Source organism: Triticum urartu, chromosome 5, assembly GCF_003073215.2.
Source record: "Triticum urartu cultivar G1812 chromosome 5, Tu2.1, whole genome shotgun sequence".
Lineage (NCBI taxonomy): Eukaryota > Viridiplantae > Streptophyta > Magnoliopsida > Poales > Poaceae > Triticum > Triticum urartu.
In genome coordinates, this window is record NC_053026.1 from 629,140,732 (window position 1) to 629,155,721 (window position 14,990).

The window sequence follows — 14,990 nt, forward strand, 5'->3', positions numbered from 1 at the left end:
AAGCTTAAATTACACGGCCGATATCCACGGAGACTTGATCTTCGACGGATTCGAGCCCCTGCCTTGTGCGCCACGCGGTCACGATGAGTACGATTTAGCTCTACCATCAGACCGTATTCAGGAGATCGCACCAGCGACCGTTCCGAGCCTCAATTCGGAGCCAGTTGTGCCATCCATGGACGGGTGGGTAGACCCCGTCACGGAGGTGGTATCCTCAGCGGCGATCGAGCCGAATATCGACCTTACCCTTCACGAGAGCCGTGCTGCCAAACTGCCGGATCCTTCTCCGGCCACGGACTCCGAACCGCCTGCGCCCATTCCTATCGAATCCGATTGGGCGCCGATCATGGAGTTTACCTCCGCAGATATTTTTCAGCACTCTCTCTTCGGCGACATACTGAACTCATTAAGGTCTCTCTCCTTGTCAGGAGGATCCTGACCGAACTATGTACGGCAGGATTGGGATGCGGATGACGAAGAAATTCGCGGCCCACCCACCACCCACTTAGTAGCCACTGTCGACGACTTAACCGACATGCTCGACTTCGATTCCGAAGACATTGACGGTATGGACGACGATGCGGGAGACAAAGAGGAACCACTGCCCACAGGGCACTGGACATCCACCTCGTCATACGATATATACATGGTGGACACACCCAAAGAAGGCAATGGCGACGAGACAACGGAGGATGACCCCTCCAAGAAGCAACCCAAGCGCCGGCGTCAGCGGCGCCGCTCTAAGTCCCGCCAAGGCAAAAGTGGTGATACCGGCACAGGAGATAATAGCACTCAGAACAGTGCCGAAGACGACAACAATCCCCTCCAGCAAGATTTAGAGCAGGAGGATGGAGGAGCCAACCCTCCTGAGAGAGCGGCAGATGGAGAGGCGGAGGATGATAATTACATGCCTCCCTCCGAAGACGAGGCAAGCCTCGACGATGACGAATTCGTCATGCCAGAGGATCCCGTCGAACAAGAGCGCTTCAAGCACCGGCTTATAGCCACGACAAATAGCCTTAAGAAAAAGCAGCAGCAGCTTCAAGCTGATCAAGATTTGCTAGCTGACAGATGGACTGAAGTCCTGGCGGCCGAGGAATATAAACTCGAACGCCCCTCCAGGAGTTACCCAAAGTGCAGGTTGCTACCCCGACTAGAGGAGGAAGCACCGAAACCTACATCCCCGGCGTATGACGCGGCTGATCGGCCACCTCGTGGCCGCGACCGAGAGGCATTCCAGACAAAAGCTCAGCCCGCGGCCCGACGCCATTCAAATAAAAAGGCATGGGGAAATACACCAGACCTACGAGACATATTGGAGGACAAAGCAAAACATGCAAGATCGATCTACGGATCACGAGGGCGGGCCACTATGCGAGACGATAATCGTCACACCCGATATAGTAAAAGTAAGTCCGGCCGGGCGGAACACAGCGGGCAAGACTCATTCGAGCTGCGTCGCGACATAGCCCAGTACAGAGGCGCCACACACCCCCTATGCTTCACAGACGAAGTAATGGATCATCAAATCCCAAAGGGTTTCAAACCCGTAAATATAGAATCATACGACGGCACAACAGATCCTGCGGTATGGATCGAGGATTTCCTCCTGCATATCCACATGGCCCGCGGTGATGATCTACACGCCATTAAATACCTCCCGCTCAAGCTCAAAGGACCAGCTCGGCATTGGCTCAATAGCTTGCCAGCAGAGTCCATTGGTTGTTGGGAGGATCTGGAAGCCGCATTCCTTGACAACTTCCAGGGCACTTACGTGCGACCCCCAGATGCTGATGACTTGAGCCACATAATTCAGCAGCCAGAGGAATCGTCGAGGCAATTCTGGACACGGTTCCTAACAAAGAAAAATCAAATCATCGACTGTCCGGATGCAGAGGCCCTAGCAGCTTTCAAGCACAACATCCGCGACGAATGGCTCGCCCGGCACCTTGGCCAGGAAAAGCCGAAATCTATGACAGCCCTCACGACACTCATGACCCGCTTCTGTGTGGGAGAGGACAGCTGGTTGGCTCGCAGCAATAACACATCAAAGAACCATGGTACTTCGGATACCAAGGATGGCAACGGCAGGTCACGTCGCAACAAACATAAGTGCCGCATTAACAGCGACAATACCGAGGATACGGTAGTCAATGCCGGATTCAAGGGCTCTAAACCCGGTTAGCGGAAAAAGCCATTCAAAAGAAGCACTCTGGGCCCGTCCAGTTTGGACCGTATACTCGATCGCTCGTGCCAAATACACGACACCCCCGACAAGCCAGCCAACCACACCAACAGGGATTGTTGGGTGTTCAAGCAGGCCGGCAAGTTAAATGCCGAAAACAAAGATAAGGGGTCACATAGCGATGACAAGGAGGAGCCCCGGCAGCCGAACACCGGAGGACAGAAGAGGTTCCCCCCACAAGTGCGGACGGTGAACATGATATACGCAACCCACATCCCCAAGAGGGAGCAAAAGCGTGCGCTCAGGGACGTATATGCGTTGGAGCCAGTCGCCCCAAAGTTTAACCCATGGTCCTCCTGTCCGATCACCTTCGATCGCAGGGACCACCCCACTAGTATCCGTCATGGTGGATTCGCCGCACTGGTCCTAGACCCAATCATTGACGGATTTCACCTCACTCGAGTCCTTATGGATGGCGGCAGCAGCCTGAACCTGCTTTATCAGGACACAGTGCACAAAATGGGTATAGACCCCTCAAGGATCAAACCCACTAAAACGACCTTTAAATGCATCATACTAGGTGTAGAGGCCCATTGCACAGGCTCAGTAACACTGTAAGTGGTCTTCAGATCTCCGGATAACTTCCGAAGCGAAGAGTTAATCTTCGACATAGTCCCGTTCCGCAGTGGCTACCACACACTGCTCGATCGAACAACATTTGCGAGATTCAATGCGGTACCGCATTATGCATATCTCAAGCTCAAGATGCCAGGACCTCGGGGGGTCATCACAGTCAATGGAAACACAGAGCGCTCTCTCTGCACGGAGGAGCACACTGCGGCCCTCGCAGCAGAAGCGCAAAGCAGCCTCTTAAGGCAATCCACTAGTTCAGCGATGAAGGACCCGGACACCTTCAAGCGCGCCCGGAGTAATCGGCAACAGGACTGCCTGGCACGTTCCGAGCTCGCATAGCAATGCGGCCCCCACCCCGGTCCCAGCCAAACGGCGAAATCCGTGCCACACATACATAATTACGCATTAAAAATACCATGGGCACAGGCGGGGAGGGGGGCACGACTGCGGCACGCTCCAAGTCGCAGCTTAAATCGCACTAGGGGCTTCCCGCTTTGTTATTTTTCTCTTTCAGGACTTTAATCTCTGGAAACCATGTCCGGCAGCATGCTTGCCGAACACATGATGCAACAACCAAGGAGGCAGAGAGCTACGTCACACCACGGAACTCCCAGGTGGATTACGATAACGGGTGAAATACTTGCTTTAATACTATTCCTCAGCTCGCCCTTGGAAGGGACATGTCAAATAGTCCTACTTTTTGCTTATCGCACTACTTGTATCATTCTGCTCTAACGCACCTTTTTTAATAAAACAATGCATAGCATTAAGACTATTATTGCATTCTTCCTTTACATATATATGTTCATTCATGACATCTAGCACCCGTACACTCTGGTACGGCCAATACGCTAGGGGCTTAAGCATACCCCATAATGCGGCGTGAGAAGTCCGAACACTTTCGATAGTGCGGCACCCCAAACTTATAGCATTATATGCATCAGCTCCGAATCATGTCTTGGGTCAATAGTTGGGTTTGCCCGGCTCCCATGTTTTGGTACCTTATGTTCCGCTATATCGGCTAAGGTAGTACTGGTAGAACTACTGCGATTGTGCCCCGGTTCTGCTGGGCTAAGCACCTCAGTAGAGAAAGCTAAAACTGACTCTCATGATAAGGCGAGAGACTGGTCGCTGTTCGAGAGGTTTCAAGTCCCTAAAGACTTATTCCGCTTAGAGCGAGGAGTCGGCCCTGTCCGGCTTAAGGCGTGTATCGCGCCCCGAATTAGGCCTTCCGAATACTAGGGGCTTCACCGAAATTTAAAATTATAGAATTCTATGGCTAAGTGAGAGTGATAATGCATTATAGTCTGATTGCCTTGTTCGTTGTGCTGAGCACCTCCCTCGAAGGACCCAACAATGGGAACAAGAGTGCTCAGGTTTATCCCGAACACCCCAGCACTCGTGGCGTGGGGGGCAGAAGCCGACTGAGGGAGTCCTGCATTAGGGGGTCTCCGGACAGCCGGACTATATCCTTTGGCCGGACTGTTGGACTATGAAGATACAAGATTGAAGACTTCGTCTCATGTCTGGATGGGACTCTACTTGGCGTGGAAGACAAGCTAGGCAATACGGATATGGATATCTCCTCCTTTGTAACCGACCTTGTGTAACCCTAACCCTCTTCGGCGTCTATATAAACCGAAGGGTTTTAGTCCGTAGGACACAACAACTACAACATACAATCATACCATAGGCTAGCTTTTAGGGTTTAGCCTCTCTGATCTCGTGGTAGATCTACTCTTGTACTACCCATATCATCAATATTAATCAAGCAGGACGTAGGGTTTTACCTCCATCAAGAGGGCCCGAACCTGGGTAAAACATTGTGTCCCCGCCTCCTGTTACCATCCGCCTTAGACGCACAGTTCGGGACCCCCACTACTGGAAAACAGGTTATTAATGGCGCACCTATTTTGGCTACTAATGGCGCACATTAGGTGCACCATTACTAGCATGCCATTAGTAAGTTTTAGTAATGGCGCACATTTGGTGCGCCATTACTATCCCAGACAGTAATGGCGCACCTAATAGTGCGCCATTACTAACCCTTAGGTGCCCCACTAGTAATAAAGCCAAGTGCGCCACTAGTAACCTTAGAGGTGCGCCACTAGCTAAAAAGCTAGGTGCGCCACCAATAAAGGCTGAAATGCGCCACTAATAGTATATTTGAAAAACAAAAAAAATACAAATTTACAAAAAACAACCTACAAGGAAAAATAATTTAAAAACAAAAAATGAAATAGAACCATAATTTTTATTATAGCAAGAATATTACCATGTCTTTACAAGTATCCAATAAAAAGAAAATTGCACAGAAATAAAACAAAATCCTATAACTAATCTTCTACTCCCTCCGTCCAAGAATACCTCTCGCAAGGGGAGGAAATTTTGAACTGAAGTGCATTTTACATTACAACCCATCATATTTCAAATCAAAATCAATCGAGTCCACGTCCGATCGGCAGCAGTGCCTCGTCCTGGCATCGAGGAGAGCCAGAACTCATCTCTTCGGTAGCTCGTCACCACCCTCCCGGCAGCCTCCGACATCACATACCCACCCTCCCGGCGTCGATCAACTGCTTTGAGGTAGCAGATTCCTCCTCTGTGTCTGCTCCTGCAATTAACACTTTGAATGCAATTAACAATTTGAATGTTAACAAGGGGCAAAGACAAGATGGATCAGTATATAACAATGGAGTACATGCACAATTAGATGTTCAAGCTGTTTAATGTCACTCCCATCATCACAATTTCATCTCAGGAAATGGAGTAGAATAAATTTAATTGGATGTTTGAATGATATGGTTACTTACAAGTGTCAGGGCTATTACCGTCAGTTAAGTAATTGCACCAGATTAAAGAGGAGCCAAAGAATTTACAAGTGGTCTAGTGCATATGCAAGTGCAAGTTACTCAGTTAAAATTCAGTACTCCATTGCCCAAAATAATTCAGTTAAAATTTTGTTAAAAGATCACTGAATTAACCAAGTACTCCAGGTCAGGTCCTAGTTACTCAATGCATAATTTCTAAACCTATCATCAATGGAAGGTCACCAATTATAATTGAGCAGTAGCTAATTGACCAAACACACTGAGCTTATGCATAACACATTAGCTGCAGAAAGTACTCACCTTGCGGTGATTATTTCACAGGGATAAACCTCCAAATATAACCACTATACCACACTATATAAATTGTGAATCAAGGAACTGCTGCAATTGACATGAGAAGATCAACAATATATGCTCACCTCCAGGAACAAAGTCAGCTCCATATATATGCTAGCTCCAGGGTAAATATGCCACAATATCACACCTTGTGAAAAGAGCATCTTATTAAACAGTCGGTCACAAACATTCTAATTTCTTAACATAAAAAATTACCTTGTTTGAGGTAAATTAATTGCTAAAGTTAACATAAAAAATGTAAATTAGATTAACTGTAAACTGTTCAAGGAAACAGAAAGTGCAAACCGCATAACAAACAAAAATAGCAAGATTAGCCTCTTGTTTACCATTAAGTTTGGACTTTGGACAAAACGTGTTTTGATTGATCATACAGTAGATTTACGGGGCATCTCGCCGAAGGACGGGTCCTTGGCGATCTGCTCCGCCATCTCCTTGATGCTCGGGTCCTGCGCCCACGCCACAACAAAATCCACGATTCAAGTTAATTGTCACACAAATTCCCATGAAATCGAAACAAATTCACAGGAAATTCGAGCTTGTATAAATAAATCTTCCCAAGAACTCAACTTTGACAATGGAGAGAACAGAGCAGAGTATTTCTAGTTTTGCAGAAACTGTAAAATGCTTCAGTAGAGCTTGGTTACATTGAGCAAGTTCGAATATGTAAAAAATGGACGCGAATATCTTCAGTGAAACCCAACCAAATTAACAACCGATTCAAACCTGTAGTATATGTAAGTCCTCCAAGAACTCGCATATGAAAATGAATAGAATAAAACAGAGTATGAAACTGTAAACGCTTCATTCAGATAATTCAGTATAAGCTCTTGGTTACATTCAGCAAGTTCATCATGGTGGAGAAGTCGAAGGGGCTGGCCGGAGCAGCCGCCCTGCGCGCGGGCTCCCGCCTCTGCTCCTCCGCCGCAAGTTACAGTCATACACATTAAACTGATATTAAGTTATATTACATCTCAGTGAGTGTAACTATGAACTACTGAACCCCATTTAGATCAGTAATGCATTTTATTTCTATCGTCTACCTACCACAGTTGGATATTAACCAATCATAACAATATCTATATGACATGGCTAAACAAATTGACGATCCCAAAAAATGCTCGAGAAACTCTGAGCGTACTCATTGACAGGGAGCAAAGTATTACATCATATACCTGTATATCCTGGAGACTCTGAAATGATAGAAAATGGGATGATTATGGCAACTCTAATACACTGGAAACAGGCATTGACTTTAAATTAAACCAGCTGGGCAAAATATTAAGCTGCAGGAAAGAACTCAACAGACATTTGGCAGTTCAAAAAGTTGTAATTGGGGCAATAGAAAACCAGGTCAGAGACTGACCAAAAGGCACAGCTGGTCCAGGTTGCCACAGGATGGCAAGATTACAGTTGGCACGCCGCCCGTCAATTACTGGATAGGGATCCATGCAGGCCATCCTCGCCGAATCTGGATCGCGGAAGGTCACCTGTTCGCATGTCCGCACAAAATTAAGACAAATTAACATCACTGAAACACATTCCCCCAATTTTCCTTCCCCAAAACAAAATTGCTTCCGCATTCACTTCAAATAGTTCTGCAATTTGTGATGAAACACCTAAATTTTAGTCCAATTTAGAGGCCTAAAAATTCCCAAGCAGCCAAAAAATGTTTTTACATGGACGACGCCCTAGGCCTCATGAAAAATTTCCCTGTTACCGCCCCAAAGCAATCAGCTCCGCGAGCTTGCTCTATTATTAGCACCGCAAAACTCCCAAATTCACAAGCCTTGCAAGCCGATCACCGCCGTTGGAGGTCACAAACCACCCCAATTGAACCCCAGACCCCTGATCCCCACAAACCTCTGGCCAAAATATCACAAAACTCTAGCTTGAAAATCAAACCCTCCCCATGATCCCACCCCGGAAGAACACACAGCAGGAAAGAAGAAACAGAGGAGGAGGAAGGAAGCGTGCTCACGAATCCGTATCCCTTGGACCTCCCGGTGGCGCGGTCGGTGATGATGGCGGCCTCGAGGATGTCCCCGTGGCTGGTGGCGGAGGGGGTGGCACCTGTGAAGCTCGTGGGGCGGATCTGGCTAGTTCCCGGCGAGTGGAGACGGCGGCGGCTCCACCACTCCCAGATCCAGCGCCGACGCTGCCTTCCGATCCGTCGCCGCCGAGCTCGGGCTCCTTGGCTGCGACTGCCGCGAGGAGGCGTGAAGGGGACCGAAGAGAGAGGAGGGCAAGGGCCGCCGTGCAGGAAGAGGAGGGAGCACTGGGAGGCGGCATGGATCGGGGCCGGGGCGAGGCCGAGAGACGTGTGTGCGTGGGGTGAGGGAGAAGAGGATAGGGTTCCGTGCGAGAGAGAGAGGAGAGAGATGGTGGGCGGTCGGGCTGCGGCACTTGCCTACAAAACCACAATGGCGCACCGCATGGAAAAGTGCGCCATTAGTATCAAAAATAGCAAAGGCACATCAGGGGAAAAGTGCGCCATTACTATGTTCAGAAGTGGGTCAAAGCTTGGTCAAACATAGTAGTGGAGCACTTTTTATTAGGTGCGCCATTACTATTTTAGATACTAATGGCGCACTATGTATAGGTGCGCCATTACTATATAGTAGTGGCGCATCGTATGTATAATGCGCCATTAGTGTCTATATTATCTATAGCATGTTTTCTAGTAGTGCCCCTACCCGAGATCCGCCGGTTTTGACACCGACATTGGTGCTTTCATTGAGAGTTCCTCTGTGTCGTCGCCGTTAGGCTTGATGGCTCCTATTATCATCGATAACGATGCAGTCCAGGGTGAGAGTTTTCTCCCCGGACAGATCTTCGTGTTCGGCGGCTTTGCACTGCGGGCCAATTCGCTTGGCCATCTGGAGCAGATTGAAAGTTACGCCCCTGGCCACCAGGTCAGGTTTGGAAGCTTAAACTACACGGCCGATATCCGTGGAGACTTGATCTTCGAAGAATTCGAGCCTCTGCCTTGTGCGTCACGCGGTCACGATGAGTACGATTTAGCTCTACCATCGGACAGTGTCCAGGAGATCGCACAGGCAGCCACTCCGACCCTCAATTTGGAGCCAGTTGCGCCGTCCATGGACGGGTGGATGGACCCCGCCACGGAGGGCTTACCCTCAGCGGAGATCGAGCCAAACATTGACCTTACCTTGCACGAGAGCCGTGTTGTTAAACTGCCGGATCCTTCTCCGGCCACGGACTCTGAGCCGCCTGCGCCCATTCCTATCGAATCCGATTGGGCGCCGATCATGGAGTTCACCTCCGCGGATATTTTTCAGCACTCACCCTTTGGCGACATACTGAACTCATTAAGGCCTCTCTCCTTGTCAGGAGGATCCTGGCCGAACTATGTCCGGCAGGACTGGGATGCGGACGACGAAGAAATTCACGGCCCACCCACCACCCACTTAGTAGCCACTGGCGATGACTTAACCGACATGCTCAACTTTGACTCCGAAGACATCGACGGTATGGATGACGATGCGGGGAACAAAGAGGAACCACTGCCCACAGGGCACTGGACGCCCACTTCACAACATGACATATACATGGTGAACACACCAAAAGAAAACGACGACGAGGAACGGAAGGACGCAATGAAGGGTTGTCCCCTCGAGAAGCAGTCAAAGCGGCAGCGTAAGCGCCACCCCAAATCCCGCTTCGGTAGAAACAACAATCATACAGACCCAGCGTTAGACCAGGGTGAACCATTGCCGTACCACGGCAACACGGAGAATCCAATCGAACAACCCGATTCTGTCAAAGATAATAGTCCAGATGACATAACACCGGACAGACACCCGGAGCAACAGAATGCCCATCAAAGGCTTGTTGCCACCACGAGGAGTCTAAAAAAGTAGAAGCAAAGGCTCAATGCTACGCAAGACACACTCCAAATCAGATGGAGCAAAGTACTCAACACAGCAGCGAAGTATGGCGGTAATCGCCCCACCAAGAGCTACCCGAAGCGGAAGTTGCTACCTGAATTCGATGAGGATGCCTTAGATCCCCCGCAACCAAAAATTAAAATGGCCACTGGCCGGATAGACGACCTCACGGCCAACATAGAGCGGCAAGCAATGCCGCACATAAGCCAATACGCGATCCACACGAGGGCTCGCATCAAAAGGACGACGCAACTAGATCCATCTACGGACCACGCAAGCGCGCTCCAGCATACGACGCAACACAACAAACATCCGAACAACGCGGTACACCCAGATGCATGGGTGCCGCACACCCCCTATGTTTCACCGATGAAGTGATGGACCATGAATTTCCAGAGGGATTCAAACCCATAAACATAGAGGCATACGACGGAACAACAGACCCTGGGGTCTGGATTGAGGACTATATCCTCCATATCGATATGGCTCGAGGAGACGATCTCCATGCCACCAAGTACTTACCCCTCAAGCTCAAAGGGCCAGCGCGGCACTGGCTTAAAAGCCTCCCCGAAAACTCCATTGGAAGCTGGAAAGAGCTTGAAGACGCTTTTCGGGCAAATTTTCAAGGGACCTATGTCCGACCTCCGGACGCGGACGATTTGAGTCATATAACTCAACAGCCCGGAGAGTCAGCCCAAAGCTTTGGAACAGGTTTCTTACTAAAAAGAACCAAATAGTCGACTGTCCGGACGCCGAAGCCTTGGCAGCTTTTAAGCATAGTGTCCGTGACGAATGGCTTGCCAGACACCTCGGCCAAGAAAAGCCGAGAACAATGGTAGCATTAACAAGCCTCATGACCCGCTTTTGCATGGGTGAGGATAGCTGGCTAGCCAGATGCAGCACCAGCGACCCCAGTACATCCGAAGTTAGAGATGGAAATAGGAAATCACGGTGCAACAACAATAACAAACGTCGGAATAAAGAAGACAGCACGAAGAGCACGACAGTAAACGCCGGATTCAAAAGCTCTCGGCCAAGTCAGCAAAAGCCGCCCTCTAAAGGTGCCAGAGACGAACTGTCCAGCCTAAACTTCTGGACCAAGTATGTCAGATCCATAGCACCCCCGGTAAACCTGCTAATCATACCCATAGAGAATGTTGGGTCTTCAAGCAGTCCGGCAAGCTCAACACCGTACACAAGGGGGAGGATACACCAAGCGAAGACGAGGATGAGCCTCTCAAGCAAGACACTAGGGAACAAAGAAAATTTCCACCAGAAGTCAAAACAGTAAATGTGTTACATGTGATCAAGGGGAGAAACAAAGCGGCACTCCCAGAAAAATATGCCCAAGGGCCTATCACCGCGGAATCCTGCCACTGGTCGTCTCAACCGATCACTTTCGACCATCGTGATTACTCAGCAAGTATCCGGCGTGCAAGATGGGCTGCCCTGGTATTAGACCCAATAATTGACGGATACCACTTTACACGAGTCCTACTGGACGGTGGCAGTAGTTTAAACCTGATATACCAGGATACAATCCGCAAAATGGGGATAGACCCAACGAAAATTTGCCTCAGCAATACTACCCTTAAAGGAGTAACGCCAGGCCCAGGGGCTCATTGCACGGGCTCCCTGCTACTAGAGGTTATATTCGGCTTCCCCGATAACTTCCATAGCGAAAATTTAACATTCCACATTGCTCCGTTCCAAAGTGGCTATCAAGCACTACTTGGACGCGAAGCTTTCTCTCGCTTTAATGCAATACCGCATTACACTTCCCTTATGCTTAAAATGCCTGGTCCGTGTGGCATCATTATAGTGAATGGAAATATTAAGCGATCCCTGCGCGCCGAAGAGAGTGCGACTGCCTTGGCAGCCGCACACTAAAAAGGGCCTCACCAGCTAAAGCATTTGATAGGTCGTCAAGACCACGGACACGGTTAGACGAGTCCGACGCAGCTACATGTAACTCACACAGGTTTGATAAGCCACACCCCTATTACAAATACAAGGGGCTCAATGCGCGCAGACAAATGACAATTCTTACTCATCTTGAATTATAAATGGTTTCTTCAAACCTACCTTTTTGCACGACAACTTTTCACCTAAGTTTATCTCTTACAGATGACCATCGTGCTACACCCGTCCAGGATACGGCACAACGGGGACACAGGCGCAGACGTGCAGCAGGGACCCGTCCCAAGGATTCTTTTTAGATTAAGACCCTGCGTCAACCTTTTTTACTGTCTCTTGTTGATACACATCCCTCGGATTCTCAGTACAATTGAGAAGGATGTTGGCATCTTGGCATGTGGCCACATCAGAATAATGCACGTACCTGGACACTAGGGGCTTCTTACAAAGGGCACTATTTAGGCCCGGTTTATACCATAAAGACCGAATACCTTAGGGAGTGTTAGGCGTCGCGAGTTTGGCCTTATATGCATCAGCTCCGAATCATGTCTTTGGTCAAATGTTGGGTTTGCCTGGCTCCTATGTTTTGGTACCTTACGTTCCGCTCTATTGGCTAAGGTAGCACTAGGAGAACTACTGCGATTGTGCCCTGGGTCATCCGGACGAGCACCTCAGTAGAGAAAGCCGAAAACTGACTGTCATGATATAGCGTGAGACTGGTCAACCACTCGATGACCTATCGGAATGTTAGAATTCCTCCGCCTTAACAAAGGGCCGTTTCCTGGCCAGGCATGTACGCACCCCGAATTCGGGAGAGTGCGGAGCCAACAGGGGCTATATAGTAGCCCCACCGTCAAACTCCTATGGCTAAGTGAAAGTGTTAAAGCATTATAGTTCGGTTGCCTCGTTCGCTGCGCTATCACCTCCTTAGTAGGACCAAGACGTTGGGTCAAGTGTGAACACGCGTCTTCTGCGAACACCTCCGCATTATATGCGTGGGGGCTGAAGCCGACGACTGCAATCTTTCAGGTTATACACATGTATACATCAACGGCCGCACAAGAGGCATCATATTACTTTCAGGCAAAAGTATAAACACAACCTTAATAAATTTCATAAAAACATTGTGTTTACAATGGGAATACATGTCACTCAAACATAATATTCTTCGAGCACTGGGCCTCTATCAAACGAGCACCCTCGAGAACCTCTTTGAAATAGTGCTCGGCAGCCACTCGGCCTATGGCTGAACCCTGCGCCGCAACAGTGGTAGCATCCATCTCCGCCCAGTATGCTTTAACACGGGCAAGGGCCATCCGCGAGCCTTCTATGCACGCCGACCTCTTCATCGCATTGATGTGTGGCACCGCACCAAGGAACTGCTGCACTAAGCTGAAATAGCTATTCGGCTTCGGCTTTTCCGGCCACAGCTGATCCACGACAGACCTCATGGCGAGTCCGTACAACCTATTTAGTTCGGCCCATTCGGCTAGCTGATCAGTCAATGGAAGCGGATGCTCTGGAACGTTGAATTGCGACCAGAACAGCTTGTCCACTTCACGATCTGTTTGACCTTGGAAGTATTTGGCCGCATCGACAGCGCTCGCCGCCAAGTCCATATATGCGTCTGCCGAACTCCACAGCCGATCCAGAGGGGCATACCACAGATCTCTGAACTTCCTCTGCAGCAGAAAGGGCTTCCCAGCCGCAATATCCCCGGCTTCGCGTAGCTCCTCCTTCTTCGCCCTCATAGCAGAGCGAGTGTCTTTGGTCACCATCGTGGCCTTTTCAAGGTCCGCTGCCTTCACTCGATTTTCCTTTTCAAGGAACCGGCAACGGTCGGTAGTGTCTTTTAATTCTACGGCCATCTTGGCCATCTTCTCTTTGCTTTCGCAATGCGAGGCCTTCTCGGCTCTTAACTCTTCGGCCGCCTTCAAAGCAGCCGCATTACTAACCCTTGCTTGTTCTTTGGCTCGGGCAAGTTCCGCCCGAAGGGTTTCCACGGTGGCAGCTCCATCTGCAGTCACAACATATTAAAGATACTGGCATCATGCTGCTCTTACTATGTGGCATTCACCAGAAAATAACACTTACCCTGTGCCTCGTCAAGCCTCTTGTTAACAAGCTCGATGTCAGCATCCGCCGCATCCAGTTGCCGCTTTAGTTCGGCAAACTCATGAGTCCGGCTAGCCACCGGAGCTCCCACTACCTACACATTAAAGCGGTATGGTTATTGCCTAGGACTACGATCCTCTGTTTGCCGCCGTCCTTAGCGACAACCAGAGTCTCAGGGGCTACTATATACACAGGGCACACCTAAAAATGTGCGGTACCATCACAAATGTACATCATTTTACGTACCTCAAAGCCCGTCAGTAGACTCACAAAGGCATCATGCAGCCCGCTTTCGGCGGATGAAATCCTTTCCCTCACCGTACCCATCAATGTACGGTGTTCCTCTGAGATGGCTGCTCGCTCCAACAGCTCCCTCAGTACATCCGACCGCATACCATACGGTGCCGGACTCTTTTGTTTGCTCTTTTCAAGAGCCGGACGCTGAGGACTTCGGGTAACTATAGGATTATCTTCTGGCCTCACCGGATCCGGAGAGGCCCTCCGCGACGACACTTCAAGGTCGCCCGCTTCTTGAGCGGGGGAGTCCGGGGGAGGCGTTTTGCTCTCCATCATCTCCGGAAGAAGATCCCCTGAAGGCGGGCTCTACTGAGAAGGGCTAAGATCCAAACTGCAAGATAAACGCTTCGGTTATTTTCCTCAGAGGTAAGGTAGTATATCTCCACTGTTAAAGTACTTTCTGATTACTTACAGCTCGTTGGAGGGCTGATCCTCGTGCGGACTTTGTGCGGCAAAAGCACCCTCCAATGCAGGACCCTCTAGTGGAGACTTCTTCTCCCGTTTGGAAGCCTCGGTTTCCGGATCTTCAGAGGCAGTCCTCTTCCTTCCCCGAAGCGAGAGAAGGTCGGATTCTTCTCCTCGGTTATCCTCCTTCACGAAGGTGCTCATTCCCTCGGTTGGAATTGGTAGTGATGGGGGCCCGCCTTCAACGTCATTATCCCCCCCTTTATCTTCCTTTGAGGGCTCCGGGAAGGGTGCTAGCTCGAGCATCTTTTCCAGTACCGGATTCTCCAGACCCTCAGGAAG

General features: G+C 49.7%; 1 long non-coding RNA gene across 1 annotated transcript; it reads right to left on the reverse strand.

Annotated features, from left to right (window-relative positions):
• Positions 1 to 5,324: 5,324 nt before the first annotated feature.
• On the reverse strand, positions 5,325 to 6,400 carry LOC125506376. Its single transcript, XR_007282646.1, has 3 exons — positions 6,333 to 6,400; positions 6,069 to 6,133; positions 5,325 to 5,432 (listed from the first exon to the last, which is right to left on the reverse strand). It is a non-coding gene; the product is annotated as an uncharacterized LOC125506376 (long non-coding RNA).
• Positions 6,401 to 14,990: the final 8,590 nt, after the last annotated feature.